The 17842-nt window shown below is 39.6% G+C and overlaps 1 protein-coding gene across 4 annotated transcripts in view; it reads left to right on the plus strand.

Moving 5' to 3' along the window:
• The first annotated feature begins 394 nt into the window (after positions 1 to 394).
• The window catches only part of S (EGF receptor activation regulator Star), a 137634-nt gene continuing 120186 nt past the window's right edge, over positions 395 to 17842 (plus strand). For 3 of the 4 annotated variants that reach the window (XM_067150772.2, XM_067150769.2, XM_067150771.2), the window contains exon 1: positions 661 to 809. The gene's annotated coding sequence lies outside the window, so the exon portion shown is untranslated. Of the gene's footprint in view, positions 577 to 660; positions 810 to 17842 lie in introns of those variants that run through there. The other variant, XM_067150770.2, reaches the window with a different exon arrangement.

A 17842-nucleotide genomic window follows, 5' to 3' on the forward strand; every position in this document is an offset into this window, starting at 1 on the left:
GGTCGTTCGGTAGTTATATGGTTGGACCACATTTCAGCGAAATTAATTTACGTTGTTTATTGAGGCGAATGAGGACAGGTGTCTGTCCATTGATCCTCGAATCGACTCTGGATCACTTATGCATAGGATTTCATATGTTCTTGCGAACTTACAAATTTCATCTTGTTTTCTGACACGGCAAAAGCCTTAACGCTTATTATTATTACGTACAATTACGGACCGTGAAAGTATCAATCTAAAAATTACTTACAATAATTTGTGACGAAGATGAATATAGCGTCTATTCCATGCCTAGCGCTACATCGGTTATTTTAGCAGGTTAACCTACCGTAGTATGTATGTCGTATGAAAGTCAGACATTATTCTTAAATTAGTGATTAGAAATAAATTTACTCTAATCGGACGTTCATATGGAGCTTTTGCCTGATGAATTTCGCTTTTTCTTTCTCATCTTCCGAACTGTATTTCCTTTCTTTCCAAGGGAGAAGGAAATGAAAACGGAAACGAAAGAGAAGCAGACAGAAGTTGCTTCAACTGCGTTGCATCATAAGGACCAAATTACTGGTAAAATACATGGTAAGTTGGACCTTGAAGACATTTACATTAAGGTACACGGGGAACAAAAACAACCTTGACACACCTGCCGGCCGACTCACCTGGCCTGGCCCCGAGTTCAGAATCTATCAGATATTTATTCAACACCTCTTTAATGTTGTGTTATTCAGTGAGGAGTATAGACCGTGTCGTTTATCACATCACATACCAATCATACCTGCAACATACTGGGGATTGTCAAATAATGTTATCAGGTGTGTTTAGATTAAAAGTATTACCGAATGACAGTAGCTCAACATGTTAATAGATATTTCTTATTGAAATTGAAGAAAGGAAATAAATGCCCCCCACATGTAAATTATTCCTAGAATTTTGTCTTCATCCACTGTATTTTAGCCGGCTAGTCGGCATGAATTCATATAGGGCCTAGGTTCAAATCTTATGAAGTAGACACACATACCGGTATCAAGAGCTGAAATCTATTGCTTCAGTGTTGCTATACAATCCATTATTTCTCTCTGTGATGAACATTAGGAATCAAATCTCACAGTTTTGGAGAAAGCAGTACGCTCCTGTTCGTCAATATTCATTCTACATCACCTGTAAATAAATGTAGCCTATGCCCGTTTAATAATAACAATAACAATGCCTCTAAATGCCATTGAAACTGTAGGCCTACCGGTATACATTATTTCTCGAGATATGCTGCTGTTCCGACCTTAATTAGCTGCTATATCTTAAATTGATTGGCCTTTGATTCTACTTGATTCATATACAAAAAAACATTAGTTGTGCAGTTTGGGGGATCTGGAGCTATAACATTGCATATTACACTTGCAGGTAGCATATTGAGGATATTCAATAGGTTTCAATATATACAGTAGATAATAGTCAACTGAATGTGAACAGATTGATCCCCAATTTCTTTCGGAAATTTGCATGTATACTTCATAGTTTAAGATCCTTAAAACAGTTCATGTCCAAACAGTATCTACTGCAATTTTAGTTTCATGTCTTGAAAAGTCAGAAATGGAAAAATGCTGTGGAATGCAGGAATTTAAAGTATAACAGAAGGATGATGGAATTCTGGGAATGTTTCCACTTCCTGAAAATGCCAGGGTTACCTGCTACTGGATTGAGTGGACTGTACAGCCGGCAACTCGATGCCAAGTATTGGGCAGTGATGATAACCCAACTCTCCAAAGGGGCCAACGTCTTTGGGTGGAGCAGCTCCCTTAGTTAGGTGCTGGTCCCCCTGTGGAGGAAATGCTGAAATCCAGCAGGCAGCATGTGTTCTCCAAGTTAGGGATAGCCTCAATGAAACCTGGCAGTTAGATATTTAAAATGCCTTTGGGGTGGCAAGCCCACCATCAGTGGCAGCTGGTGGCTCTCGCCTCTGGGGGTTCAATATTGGAAATCAGAACACAGCTTATGGATCTACTAGAGAAAGCTACAAAACTATATTATAAATCATGCAACAATAATTTCAATAAATTATACACTCACCTATGCAGACTGCTTGTACATGAATCCATTCTTCTCTCTTTCATTGCAGCAAATTTGTCTATAACAGATTTGTTAAAACCCTCCATATCCCTGACTAATTCCTTCTCAGTCAGGAGCATTGCAAGAGCGGTCATTCTTTCCTCACTCATTGAACTATGTAAAAAAGTGTTTATCCTCTTCAATGTTGAAAAATAACGTTCAGCTTTTGATGTTGTCAACGGCACTGTTATGATTAGTTTCAGTAATTTTATTATTTCACTGTAAATGTGGTCTCTAAGTTATTTTGAAGCAAATATTGAAGAAGGTGTACTGCACCGGACACAAAACGAAAATCTACTCTCACATATAGAATTTCCAGTTCCGTTTTAAGTTTATTTTGCTCAATAAAAGGATAAACTTCACATACTTTCTTCAAGGTAACAAATGGGAACTGCCTTTCATACTTATCAAAACTGACGGCATGAAACAAATTCGCCGCTAGAAGATGATTGGTGAACTGGAAACGTTCCCTGACCTAGAGAATAATTATGTCGCAAATTTCCTTTGCTGCCACTTTCTTGGAGATGCATATATCTGCACGTGGTCTTTTTAATGGGTGGATCGTATCATACACATTGGAAAGCGAGTCAGTTTTACTGACTAACTTTTTTGAATGACACATTCAAAATTATAAATTGCCTTTTTAATTTCAACTGGGTCTGATGTTCTATTTTGTAATTGGTTGTATAAAATATCAACATATGGCATTATTAAATAAAATGCAAACAGCCAAAACTGAAATGGAGGATGTTCAAGTTTAAGGCGCAATCCCCTTGCCTGTGACATTGTTGTATCTTGTCAAGACATTGTTTCTATTTCGTCTAGGCATTCAGTGAGAGACTCCTTGTTCTCATAAACTATTTCAGCAGTTCGTGATTTGAAGTTCCACCTAGTGTTAGAAGCATGTGGCACTCTTCTACCTACTATGGTGCCCAAAACTGCTGTTCGTTATAGAGAGTTAGGAAAAAAAATAGGTATGTCATAGAGATCTGAGAAAAATACCCGAACGTCTGTATTTTGACTAGTGACTTGAGCCAGTATTAGATTCAAGGCATGTGCGTAATAGTGAACATAATAGGCATATTTAAAATCTTCCTGCAACAAAGCTTGAACACCTACATGGCGACCACTCATTACATTTGCCCCATCATAGCTTTGTGAAATTATTTTAGCGGGGTGATCTATAATTCCGATCAAAACGTCTTTTAGACACTTAGCTAATGAAACTGCATCATGGACAGAAGGGTTTAAAAAACTCCAGAGTCTTTCCACAGGTTTCCCAGATGGCAAAACGAATCTCAAAACTGATACTAACTGGGAAGCTGCCTCAATATCATTTGTTCCATCGGCGATGATAGGCACGAAAGTCATTTGAGATACTTCTCTTTTCACTCTTGACACACTTCTAACATACAAGAATGTAAAACATTTTGTATTTCTTTCGATGTGCCTTTAACCCTCAAGCACATGTGCCAGATCTTAGAACGCAGACACACGCGTGGGGGTGCTTTCCACCCCACATATCATAGTATTGTAAAATATGAATTAGGCTACTATATTAATTGGAGATTTTACGATGGATTACGTAAGAATGACGCTTTGTGCGGGGATCCAGCCAGAAAAGTACAAGAGCAGGGAGAGCACAGAAAAGTTATTTGTACATTTCACTAGGAAATAAAATTACCTGGGGTGGATTCCACCCCATACGCGTGTGTTTGAGGGTTAAAAACTGTGGCTTTCGAGAGGTGGTCTCTAAGGACAATGTCGAGTTCTGAATTAAAATTTATGAGACCTTGAAAAATCCTCGGGTTTGCTGATTCAGATGACTCATCGTGGCCCCTAAGTGCCAATTCAAATGCACCACAAAATTTGATGCAGTCCATTATTTTAGAAAGAACATAAGATTTTTCCTAACCTGGTCATTATGCCTTTCTACAGTTTGTCTGTACGCACTGTGGTGTTGCTGGCTAATGTCCTGTTTTCCTAAGAAACTGTATTTAACCTGAGCATTCATATGAGATTCAGACATTTGATGCTTTTTAATTTTCTGAGATAAATGAGCGAGGTCCGTAACACCTGTTTTCATCCAAGCTCCTTCCGTATCAGCTGTCCCAAATAATAAGCATGGAAAACAAAACAGACTATTTGTGATTTCACATCCACAGATCCATTCATTTCTATTACAAATACCTATATTAAATTTTCGTGTCACTTCTTTGACTTTATTGTTTGTTTGTCTAATTACTTGAAGCACAGGCGTAGGACTGCCGACAGTTTTTACTTCTATTTTGTTTTCAAGAGGCAAGGACAAGAAGTTTATTTTTATAATAATGTGTACACTATTAATATTACTAGGCGTATTCATTGTACTTTTAGTTTGCATGTAACTATATAAATAAACCCACAAATACCATACACTAAAAGTAACTCTACTCACAATACATGCGGCATCACAGTACTATCAGTAAGACATCACAATCACCAAAAACTAAAAGCAACTCCACTCACAAAAAATACACCTTCTCAATACCATCAAACAACAGAATGGAAAAATGAAATGAAATGGCGTATGGCTTTTAGTGCCGGGAGTGTCCGAGGACAAGTTCGGCTCGCTAGATGCAGGTCTTTTGATTTGACGCCCGTAGGCTACCTGCGCGTCGTGATGAGGATGAAATGATGATGAAGACGACACATACACCCAGCCCCCGCGTCAGCGAAATTAACCAATTACGGTTAAAATTCCTGACCCCGCCAGGAATTGAACCCGGGACTCCTGTGGCCAAAGGCCAGCATGCTAACCATTTAGCCATGGAGCCGGATAACAGAAAGGAAACGGCGCCAGAATGCCGGTTCCGTTTTTGAATGAAAACTTTATTATTGGCTCTTAAGACAACGGGAACGTGAGCCTGTGTGTACCAACTGAACTGTTTGTTTTGGACTGTACACGGCTCTACAAACAAGGCAATGTACACCATGTGGCTTTTTATTAACTTGTTTTATCTACTAAATATTTTAACCCTAGTAACAGTTTACTTAGCTTTGCTGCGTTAATGTCATGGCATTATTATAACTACATACGTCGCCTGTTATTAAAAAACTGCTTTAGCAGTTGGTTGACCTGATCAAGACCAATAGCAGCCAGAACGAACCTCGCAACATGGAACTCACTTCAACTAAGTGCATAACAAAGCTTCTGCGCATGCAGCCTGTCCTGATATTCAACAAGTCTCTGCTCAGCTCACACCTTACTTCCCACACCTCCTTTTCACCCCACTCAACCCCTAACCAACAAACTGATGCACATCTGTGGGAGTGCAGTGTCAGATGTGCTCCTGTGTATTTACAGCCATGTGCTGGGAACAGCCCCACATCGCAAGTTGCTTGGGCGTGTATTTCAAATGCGTTCCTGACCAGGGGAATCAATAAATAGAATAATGTGTATGCACAGAGAATGGAGGTTCATTGCTCCAATGTTCTATGGGAGAAACCGCCACTGCCCACCATAATAATACCTACACTTTATGAAGTGTCAGATGGATCAGAAGACTGATCGAAGGGATATCCCAGAAGCGAAGCATTTCTTCTGTCTCCAGAGAAGTGCGAGAAATGGATGGAGATTGATGATCTACAGCCCAACCCAGGAGCTGCATTAATTAGGAGGAGGAGGAAGAAGAAGGGGAAACAAATTTTTGAAAATTTCATTCATTCATTCATTCATTCATTTGCTAGAAAAGTAGGATGGTCACAGGAGATGGAAGGAAATTAAATACCATTGTGGTTTTTGTCCTCAAAAGGGATGCAAGGACTGTACTTTCAGTAAGTTATGTACAAATAATTGAAATATGGTACGATAGGAAAAAGATGTAGTATTATTGTGTTGTTAATCAACAGAAGGCATCAGATTTTAGTCAGGTTTTACTTGCATAGGAGAAAGCTATTTTGATATTAGATTTTTTCTGGCAATCTAAATTATATATTTAGAATCAGACTATGCTACGAGAGTTTAAAATGGAATGAGCTCTTGGTTCATATTTAAGATGATGATTTTTTGTTATTGTGCCTTTGCTGGCAGCACATAGTGTTTGCAGTGCACTATGTCTTCTGTTATAAGCTACAGCAATTTTGTTACTTTCATTGATCTGTCTCTGTCTTATACTTGGCTTTGACAATATGAAAGTGACTGAGGTATGAGCGATGCTAGTAATGCCATTCCTTATGCAGCCAGTCCCTGCTACGAATGGTGTGAAACTATTGCTCATAGGGTCGGTTGGTGCATGCATTTCAGTGGGATTGGCAAACTGATATGTAATAGCAACTTCTGGCTTAGTGAGGAAAGTAACGGAAAAATACCTCACTCATTTCCCTAGTACGCCACTTCAGTGATGCCTAGGCCATCTATGACAGCTGATGGCGGAGCTGTTGAGGATCCAACCAGTCTTCGGGCTGATGACTAAACACACACACACTGTTAATTCTGTCTTTGAGTTATTTACTAAATGACAGTGGTATGCAGCTGATTTTAAAATACCCAAGTGAAATAAATTTTGTTGACAACACAGCCTATTATTGACATATGAACCAACAAAGCAAGCAAGAATGTACTTAAGTCCATTTATTATCTTGTAATTAGAATAACTGTTTTCTTACTGTCTTTATGTTCTGTACAAAATATTTTGTTAAGAAGGAAGCCATACTTTTCAGTGTCAGCTCAGTTAATGTAACTTTGAAACTTTTCAATCTGTTGAAAGCACTATTAAACAATGATATGTTTCGTTCTACAAAGACATCCTCAGATTCTATCAAATCACTTTAAATCATGCACATACATGTACAATATTGTTTATGTTGCGTTGATGATTGCACACATATTATAATGTCCCCCCCATCTTTGCACTACCGTACTTAAAATTCATTTTTGGAACTATATTTCGCACTCTTTGCATTAGCGTTTAACGAATTCCACAGGAATTTACTCTGATGCTAAACATCTGGAATGTGGGTTAGGATAGTCTTATCTATACTTAATTCTCTGAATTTAGGCAGTGCTCTGACCACTCAAGGTTATTATATTTCACAAAAAATAATGTCTTGAAAGACGCTCGTTAATTCAATTCCACACTTTTATTCATCAAATAATTATCTTGCTTTTAATCACTAATACAGAGAAAGATAACATAAAATGACCAAATAGCACTTCCTCTCCCCTCTCCACCAAACAGAGTTATTGCTGACAATATTCCCCTCACCCCCTACATAACCAACCAAACTAAACTCAACAATCACACATATTTATAAAATGACCCCCATCTTCGCACTATTTAAGTCGTTTTCATACAACATTTCACTTTTTTTTTTTTTGCATTAGCGCTTAATTTAGCTGCCGATAGGCAGCGGGGGGGGGGGGGCGCGGATACCCCTATATCTCAGGGAAAGGAAGAAATCTAATATAGTCAGGTGTTTTTCTTTCAAGAAAACGATTTAAAAGTCGGTATTACGTAGAAGTGGTAGTGGATACCGTGGGTGGTATTCTACCATGAAATACAAGTCGCCATTCATCTTCCAAAATATTAAAAATACTACATACCCCCAGGTCTAGGGCCCCCCTACAAACTATCCTATGGGTGTTCTTGCTGACAGGAGGCTACTCAGATACAAAACATTTTGAATGTCGGTTAGGATATTTTTCTCTGTACTAAATTCTCTGAATTTATGCAGTGCTTGAGACATTTTAGTAGGTTATTATTTACCACTGAAAGTAATGTCTTACAAGATACTCTTTAATTCATTTCCATACTTTTATTTCATCAAAATCATTAGCTTGCACTTTCTCCCAAATAAAGAAAAGACTAGGTAAACAACAGATAGGGAATCTGCCACTTGGGTGACTGCCCTAAATGCATATCATTGATTGATTGATTGATTGATTGATTGATTGATTGATTGATTGATTGATTGATTGATTGATTGATTAAATGGGACATCTAATTTTGAGGTAAGAAGTAGACAGAGCTTTTAGAGACTTAAATAGGAACAAGGCACCTGGAATTGATGACATACCCCTTAGGAGAAACCAGCATGGTGAGATTATTCCATTTAATGTGCAAGATGTATAATACAGGAGAAGTGCCATCTGATTTTCGGTAGAATGATTTTATGCCTATTTCCAAGAAAGCCAGTGCTGACAAGTGTGAAAACTACCGCACCATTAGTTTAGTATCTCATGCCTGCAAAATTTTAACACATTATTTACAGAAGAATGGAAAGACAAGTTGAAGATCAGTTTGGCTTCAGAAGAAATTTAGGAACATGTGAAGCAATCCTGACTTTACGTCTGATCTTAGAGGACCGAATTAAGGACAAGGCCACGTACATGGCGTTCATATGTCTAGAAAAAGCATTTGATTATGTTGATTGGACCTAGCTATTTGAGATTCTGAAGGTGATCAGGATCAGATCTTGAGAAAGAAGAATTATCTACAATCTAGGCCTTTGCTGGTGAGGCCTAGTGTTTACAGTGTGCCATGGGCGCCCATAGGATGGTTTGTAGGGGGGGAGGCTAGACCTGGGGGTATGTAGTATTTTTAATATTTTGGAAGATGAATGCCGACTTGTATTCTATGGTAGAATACCACACACGATATCCCCTACCACTTCTACGTATTACCGATTTTTGAACCATTTTCCTGAAATAAAACAGCTGACTATGTTAGATTTTTTCCATTCCCTGAGAGCTAGGGGCGGGAGGCCACGTCCCCACCTTGCCCCAGGGTATGGGCGCCCATGCAGTGCACTATGTCTTCTGGTATGGGCTGGAGTAATTTTGTTACCTTCATTGACCAAGATATGAACGATGCTAGTAATGTTAATTCATATTATGCAGCCAGACCCTGTTATGAATGGTGTGAAAATGTTGCTCATATGTTCAGTTGGTGCATGCATTTCAGCAGACTTGACAGACTGATATGTAATAGCAACTTCTGGCTCAGTGAGCAAAGCAACGGGAAACTTCCTCACTCCTCATTTCCCTAGTATGCCTCTTCAGTGATGCTTAGGCTATCTATGACAGTTAATGGAGGAACTGTTGAGGATCCAGCCAACCTTCGGGCTGAGGACTGAACATATATCTACGACCTGTATAAAAGTTGGTCAGTGATAAGAATCAGAGGCTTTGAAAAGGAAGCAGCAATTCAGAAAGGAGTGAGGCAAAGCTGCAATATGTTGTTGCCACCATTGTCCCCGCCCCCTCCCTTTTCACTGTTTATATAGAACTGGTGGTAAAGGAAATCAAAGAAGAAATTGTTATTGTACTTTTACCTGAGTCTGCAGAAGATCTGGAGAAATTGCTGAATGGTAGGGACAGAGTCTTGGAGAAGGAGTACAAGATGAAAATGAACAAGTCCAAAACAAAAGTAATGGAGTGCAAGTTGAACAAAGTCAGGTGATGCAGGAAATATTAGATTAGGAAATGAAGACCACGAACCTGCTACGCTGGTGTAGCAGGGGGAGAGGTGATACTCCCACGTGGCGCGTCCCAGGTGGCGGATAGGGGGGTCCTAACCGGCTTGCCGGCGGACTTGAGGGAAATAAAATGCCTCTTGCGGACCAAACACACAACCTCCTGTGGGTGGAAGACGCCGACGAAGAATACACCCACGGTGTAAGGGGCGACCAAGGGATGATTGTCTTGGAACCATGAAACTACTTGTGATTAGTACCACCACGCGGAGAATATCATGGGTCGCTTTTACTTGTGCGTAGTACCACTATATTAGGTACCAAATAGGTTTGTGATTAGCAGCACACAGGAGCACCGTGCGGTTGGCTTTTGCAGTACCTGTGATTAGTACCACCATATGAGGAGGACCATGGGATGATAGCTACCATGGTTCTGCCTTGCCTGTGATTAGTACCCACTATATGAGGAACACCACGGGATAGTGGAAGGGACCTGTGGTAGTACTCTTATGTGATGAACGTAGGTTTGCGTTGCCTGTAAACGGCGCCGCAAAGTGAAAAAACATAGGTCTGTATTATATGTCGAATTTCATAACCTCTGAGTAGTACAATAATGTGTGGAATACCGCAAGTCTCTGCTACTTTTGATTAGTACCGCAACAGGACAAATACTATGGTTCTACTTTCCTAGCAATCAGTAGGCCTACTGTTATGAGAGGCCGATAACTTGGATTTTGGACCCCCTTTAGACTGCAAGCATCATCGTTTCAGTGTTATGCTATAGCAGCAGTCCCTTGGTCAGTAATCCTATTCTTTTACGTCAGTTTGTGTGAATGTAAAGCACTGCGGGACCAATCCACTGATTGTTTTAAATTCATGTCCATCCATTCATTCTTCGTTCTCACGCTTTGAATTCTGGTCAGTGGCGAATTTTTAGACTATTAATTTGTCATTCCATTTTGTCTCATTTCGTGCCATTAGGGGCTGATGACCTCGATGTTAGGCCCCTTTAAACAACAACAATCATCATTATCATCAGGAAATGAAGTCTTAAATGAAGCAGATGAATATTGTTACTTGAGTAGTAAAATACCTAACTAATGATGGCAGAAGTAAAGAGGACATAAAATAAAGACTAGCACAAGCAAGGAAGGCCTTTCTTAAAATAAATTTGCTCACTTCAAACATTGATATAGGAATTAGAAAGATGTTTTTTAAGACTTTGTCTGGAGCATGGCATTGTATTGAAGTGAAACATGGATGATAACTAGCTCAGAAAGAATGAGAATAGAAGCTTTAGAAATGTGTGTTACAGAAGAATGCTGAAGATAAGACGGGTATTCAGATCACGAATAAGGAGATACTGTATCGAATAGGTGAGAGGAGATAGACTTGGCTAAATTTGATGAGAAGAAGAGATAGAATAATAGGACACATCTTAACACACCCAGGGCTTGTTCAGGTTTTTTTTTTTTTTTTTTTTTTAAAGTGTAGGCGGTAAGAACAGTAAGGATAGAACAAGGTATGAATATGACAAGCCGTTTAGAGCAGATGTAGGATGTAGTAGTCAGGTAGTAATGAAAATATTGACACAGGATAGGGTGGTATGGACTGATGCATCAAACTGATGGACCAATGACTCAACATCATCTGATAAAAATGTTAGAAATATATATATGGAAATACATGAATTGTATCATTTTTGAGACAAAATTCCTTAAGATATTGTTATAAGTTAATTCAGAGCCTAACACTCAGGATAATGCTTTTTCCTTCTCCTGTAAAATCTGCTAAATATCAGATACATTGTATTGCAAGTTCACCAATGATATCCTTGTTTCCTTTACCTGTAATCTACGTGATCTGGGTAGTAACATAGTATGGGATGTGTGGGATCTGGTTACGGCAGCATAGGGGAAGTTTAAGGAAGCAGAGATTGTTATCGGTGGGATACTGTGTAGGAGGTATATTCTTTGTAGGGTGACTGGGGATTTAAATGAGACTATGGAGTGGGTTTGTGGGATATTGTGAGTGAGATTTGTAAATCCTAATGGGTGGGTAGGAGATATGGATCTCCGTACGGATGGCCTTCACTTGAACCCCAATGGTACATTGGAGTTAGGGGGTTTGTTTAGAAAACTTGTAGGGATGTTCATTCAGGGATGGACTAGGGTGTGGTGATGACAGTATAGGAAGCATGAAGTCAAGTAGACAGAAAATTGTTACCGGTAGTGTTAAACTGTATAAGTATTATAAAGGAAGGAATAGAATTAAGTAATTTAATAGATATATATTTACCAGATATTGTAATAGGAATTAAATCATGACTGAGAAGTGATATGAATGCAGAAATGTTCTCACAGAAGTGGAGTGTTTATCATAAAGACAGGTTAGGAAAGATAGGAAGGTTAGTATCCATACTGATGAAAGAAGAAAAAAGTTGAGGATGAGAAATATGAAATTCTAGTTTTAAGACTTATCTCTAAAGATAATAGGCAGCTGATGTTTCTGGGGTGTACATACCTGGCAAAGCTGGCACTGGCGCTTATGTAGAAATATTTGATAAGATAATCAGCTATGTGGGAACAACACAGAAAGGAACGTTATACTAGCAGTTGATCTCAGTTTACCAGATGTTAACAGGGAAGGGAATGCGTATGATAGAAAGCATGACCAACTAACGGTGAATGAGTTAACATGGTAATGACAGCTGAATCAGAAAGTGATAGAACCAACTAGAAGGGAAAATATCTTAGATGTGGTGCTGATAAAACCAGCAACCTCTATAAAGAAACTGAAGTGATAGATGGTATTAGTGATCATGAAACTGTTTTTGTCATAGTTAAAATAAATATGATTGAAAGGAACGTTGTGAAAGTGGGACTATGAGGTAATGTCATATGGATAATAAGACAGGCATGGGGGATTTTTTTTAAGAAGCAATTATAATCTGTGGAAAATGGTAAATGAAAATGTAAACAGCCTATGGGATGAATTTAAAGAAATTGTTGAGGGTATGAAAACAGGTATGTAACTTTAAATGGGGTAAGGAATGGTAAAGATCCATTATATTATAACAGGGGAAATAAAGAGATAAAGGGAAATATAGAGTAGAGGATAAGAAAGGACATGTGGAACAGGGTCATGGAAGGGAGGAAAGGGAGGAGGAAGTAGCTTCTGCAGCTATCAGGAAAGATAGGGTGGACCAGGAGGGGAGGGGATCGGATCACATCAGGTGGGTAGGGTTGAGGCTCTGGTCATGGGAGATTCCATCGTTAGACATGTGGAGGAAAGGGAACCCGGGTAGAGTGTTATCCAGGAATTATGTTGAGGAAAACGAGTTACTCGACTAAATGGTATGTAATACGAATATAGCTGGTCCATGTGCCCAACTTAGTACACTGGGGCAAAACGTTCACAACCAGGAATAAGTTAGCTGGAAAATTTATAATGTCCAATAACGGACCAGTTATATTGGTATCATAAATTTACTCACTCGGAACAAATATTTCAGGTTCCCTATGGGAATCAACATCTTTATCATAAGTGGTATGTTCTGATCTGTCAGCGGAGAGATGGCATGGAATGACATTAGTAGGAAAACAACAGATAGGCAATCGGCCACCTGCATGACTGCCCTAAATGCAGATCAGTATTGATTGATTAAGGAGATGAAGGTTAGAAAGAAGTAAAGTGAGGAATGGTTGTGGAAATAAGGAAAGATTAAAGGAAGTTACTAGGATATTGAATTAAAAGAAAAAAAAGTCAGCTAAGGATGACATGATGGTAAACGTGGTTGACAGCCATACGAGTTTTAACCCTTAATTAGTCACTCACGGAGATTTCCTCTGGGCCGATTACATTTTGCACGGTACTGAACTTCCCAGTTAAACTGTGGGTCTCCCCATCCCTATACCTTTCTCTGTGTTCATTTGGACTCGTCCTGTCAGCATTTCGGCATGATCGTGCATCCTGTGTGCGAGTGTGGGATCGTTGTTTCGATGAGTGACATCGCCTGGACGTTTCCTCCGTGTGCAATTCAGTAAATTACCTTATGCATAATTTTTTATTTTGGAGGTTGATAACCTTGTTGTTTTGTTTTTCTAAACTTATTTTAGAAAAATATTACTTCAAATTTCATATGATGTGATCGTCGTAGATAATGGCGAGTCTCACGAATTTAATATCATAAGATCATTCGACATAGTTCAGGTCTACAGTATTCTGCTTTTAGATCAAACTAACTGTGTAAAAATAACCTACAAATACTTAAAAGGGTTTATTCTAATTATTCCGAAGAATACTGCAAACGAACATGCCAAAACAACATCTCAAAGGATGAAAATGACGCGCATTTTTAACCCCGGAGGTTACCTCCATGCGCGACTAGTAACGTAATAATTTTCACGCGACTAGACAAGGTTAAAGAACAATCAATAGATACTTTTAAGTTAGGAACAGGTTCCGGGAATCATTAATGAACAAGGGGAGCGTATATGTGAGGTCTTACAGAAGGCAGAAGTATTCAGTCTGCCGTATGTAAAAATAATTCGATATAAGGATAATGTCCAGACAGAGGTGCCTACTAATACTGGTGTATTACTGAAATTTACGTATAATAATGAAGACATTTACAAAAAGGTACAAAAATTGAAAGCTAGAGAAGCTGCTGGGATTGATAAGATTGCTGGGGATATGCTGAAGGCAATAGGTTGGGATATAGTGCAATATCTGAAATACTTATTTGATTATGGTTTGCATGAAGGAGCAATACCATATGCATGTAGAAGTGCAATACAAGCCCTGGGGTACAAGGGAAAACATAAAGCAAATAATCACAAGCCAATCACTTTCATATGTATTGTTTGTAAGCTCTGGGAAAGCATTCTTTCTTATTGTGTTAGACACATTTGTGAAATACCCTGGACAGGTCCTTGACCTACAAGAATCACTTCTTTAATGTGTCAGCCAAGATCAAGACCAGGAATAACATCCTTCAAAAGCTGGTGGGTACATTCTGGGGTGTTAATGCTCAAATCCTGAAATCCACTGCTCTTGCACTTTCTTATTCCGTCACTGAATATTGCTGCTCAACCTCACTTAACAATGCTCACACTGGACAAGTAGACACCCAGCTGAACCGAGCAGTGCGTATCATTACAGGGTGCATTCGACCAACTAACACACACTGGCTTCGTACCCTAAGCCACATACCACCTCCATCCCTAAGATGATCACAGTCACTGATTAACTTAAGGAAGAAAATAGAAAACAACCCTCACCTCTCTATTCATTCTGACATAGCAGCTTCTCCAGCTAAACAACTGAAATCCAGACACCCTTCTTGGTGTACTGCAATGAATTTACAGGACACCTCCTTTAATATATCGGATGCCTGGAAAGAACAATGGCACAGCAATCCTCGTTACCACATCATCACATCATTAAGAACCCCAGCAAGTGCCCAGATGGATTTTTCCTTTCCAGATGGCAGTGGAGGACACTAAATCGAATTAGGACCAGCAAAGATAAATGTGGAGGCACACTCTTCAAATGGGGATGGAAGACATCACCGCAATGTGACTCCAGAGAAGAGGAGCAGACAGTGGATCATGTTGCATTTGAGTGTCCTCTACATGCTTATAGAGACTCTATAGAGGACTTACACTGTGTCTCAAGCGAAGCCCTTTTTTGGCTCTCAACTTTTGATATGGAACTTTAGTTATGAACTTGAGATGGTTGTTATACATATTGTATATAATATTGTATTCATTATATGCTAAATAAATAAATAAATAAACAAACAAACAATCAATCAATCAATCAATCAATCAATCTGCAAAATTACTAACTGGTTTGATAGAAGGCAGGTCAGGTTTTAGAAAGGTCATTCCAGTCAGGCTCAACTTGGACTATATTGCTATTGACCTATCCAAGGCTTTTGATAAGGTAGGCCTAGATCATGGGAGATTACTGACAAAACTGAGGGCTATTGAACTAGACAAAAGAGTGATTGAATGGGTGGCTACATTTCTAGAAAATAGAACTTAGAGAATTAGAGTAGGTGAAGTTTTATCTGATCCTGTAATGATTAACCCTCCAGTACACGTGTTGCAGCTTTTCGACTGTGGATGTGTTCTTTTTTGCTGCAGTCTGGTGAGTAGTTACCTGACCAGTTTCCCTTTCCACCTTATCATAGTTCGGGCCTTTCCTTTCTGGTCTATTACAACACTGAACCTTCGGTTCGCTGTCTGCTGGCTCTGGGGATATTTTAGTTACTGTGTGGTGCTTTCCACCGCGTGCATGTAGTGAAATGAAATGGCGTATGGCTTTTAGTGCCAGGAGTGTCCAAGGACATGTTCGGCTCGCCAGATGCAGGTCTTTCGATTTGACTCCCGTAGGCAACCTGCGCATCATGATGAGGATGAAATGATGATGCAGACTACACATACACCCAGCCCCTGTGCCAGAGAAATTAACCAATGCTGGTTAAAATTCCTGACCCTGCCGGGAATCGAACCCGGGACGCTCTGAACCGAAGGCCAGTACGCTGACCATTCAGCCAACAAGTCGGACCGTGCATGTAGTAGTGTGCTCCATTGTCACGGTCTGCTGGGGTTTGCGTTTTAAACTTTGAGTGACTTTTGCACTTGTATATTACATGTGGTTGTACCCTCAAATGGATCCAGAAGAAGTGAAAAGGATAAATAACTTGCTTGATAGTGTTTACAAGGAATATAGACAGAATGAATCAATACTGAGAGACCAATTTGCTGCCAGAAAGGGACTTTTTTATTAAGACAATGAAGATCACAATGAAATGTTAACTTCAGAAGAGGAGGAAGGCAATGTCAGTAACGACACAGAAGAGAGTGAACACAACGTGGGCACAGAACTTTTAGCTGATATTCATGTAGATGGAACTGAGGGTAATTGTGTCAGACTTGAACTCCCTCCTCACCCACCTCAGTATAATGGAAGAGATTTACAATGTAAATGGAACATAAACTGCAGCGCTTATTGAGGACGAGTGAGGAGACACAACATTGTAACACACCCTGGCTCGGGATGTTGCATCTCCTGTAGAAGCGTGGAAATTATTGCTTCCTGACAGTATGCTAGATAAAATGGTAAATTATACAAATGTGTGGATCGAAAAACAACATGGAAACTAAGATTTATGAGCGTGAGACCAAAGTGGGGTTGAACTTCTCCGCACCACTATGGGGATAAATGGATTTCGGTTTCTACTCCGGGCGGTTTCATTGTTTTAATGATAAAAGAGAAAGGCAGTGTTGATAGACTCGCAGGTATCAGGGAAATATTCTACGATTTTGTCGAACGTCTAAAACAAACTATTCTTTGAGTGAATATGTAACAGTCGATGAAATGTTGGATGCATTCCATGATAAATGTCTCTTCTGACAATACATTGCTAATAAGCGTGCATAATATGGCCTGAAAATATTCGCCCTAACAGATTCCAGAACATTCTACATGCAGAATATGGAAATAATACTGGGAAACAACAAGAAGGTCCTATCATGTTACTGTAATGGTGTCCACCTCCGTAGAATAACTGTTAGTGCTATTAGCTGCCATCCTTGGGGGCCTGGGTTCGATTCCCGGTACTGCCAGAAATTTAAGAATGGCAGGATGGCTGGTATGTGGTTGGGGGTGTGCCCGGAAAGAGTAGCACCACCTCGGAATGAGGACACAAGTTTTTTTACTGTAATGGTTTCAATAAGGTCATGTATGTCACACTGCATATTACCAAATAGCATCTCTGTCTTTGTTGATATTGATACTTTCACGGCCCGTACTTGTAGACATGATATTGGTTTTTGGACTTATGCCAGGCTTATGCTCCGCGAAACGTTAAGAGATTCACTTTGATTCCTTGACACAGCATAAGCCCAACATCCCATACCATTCTATCTCTGTCTCTGTTTTAAAATGTATAGTCTCTTCTTCTTTTCATAACACGACAAAAATTACAGTATATACAGTAGCAAATGAACGCAATCTTTTCTTACATTCATTTCCGTAGCATCACCAATGAAAGAGCCACCAGGCGAGTTGGCCATGCGCGTAGAGGCGCGCGGCTGTGAGCTTGCATCCGGGAGATAGTAGGTTCGAATCCCACTATCGGCAGCCCTGAAAATGGTTTTCCGTGGTTTCCCATTTTCACACCAGGCAAATGCTGGGGCTGTACCTTAATTAAGGCCACGGCCGCTTCCTTCCAACTCCTAGGCCTTTCCTGTCCCATCGTCGCCATAAGACCTAT

This window comes from Anabrus simplex, chromosome 7, assembly GCF_040414725.1.
Source record: "Anabrus simplex isolate iqAnaSimp1 chromosome 7, ASM4041472v1, whole genome shotgun sequence".
NCBI lineage: Eukaryota > Metazoa > Arthropoda > Insecta > Orthoptera > Tettigoniidae > Anabrus > Anabrus simplex.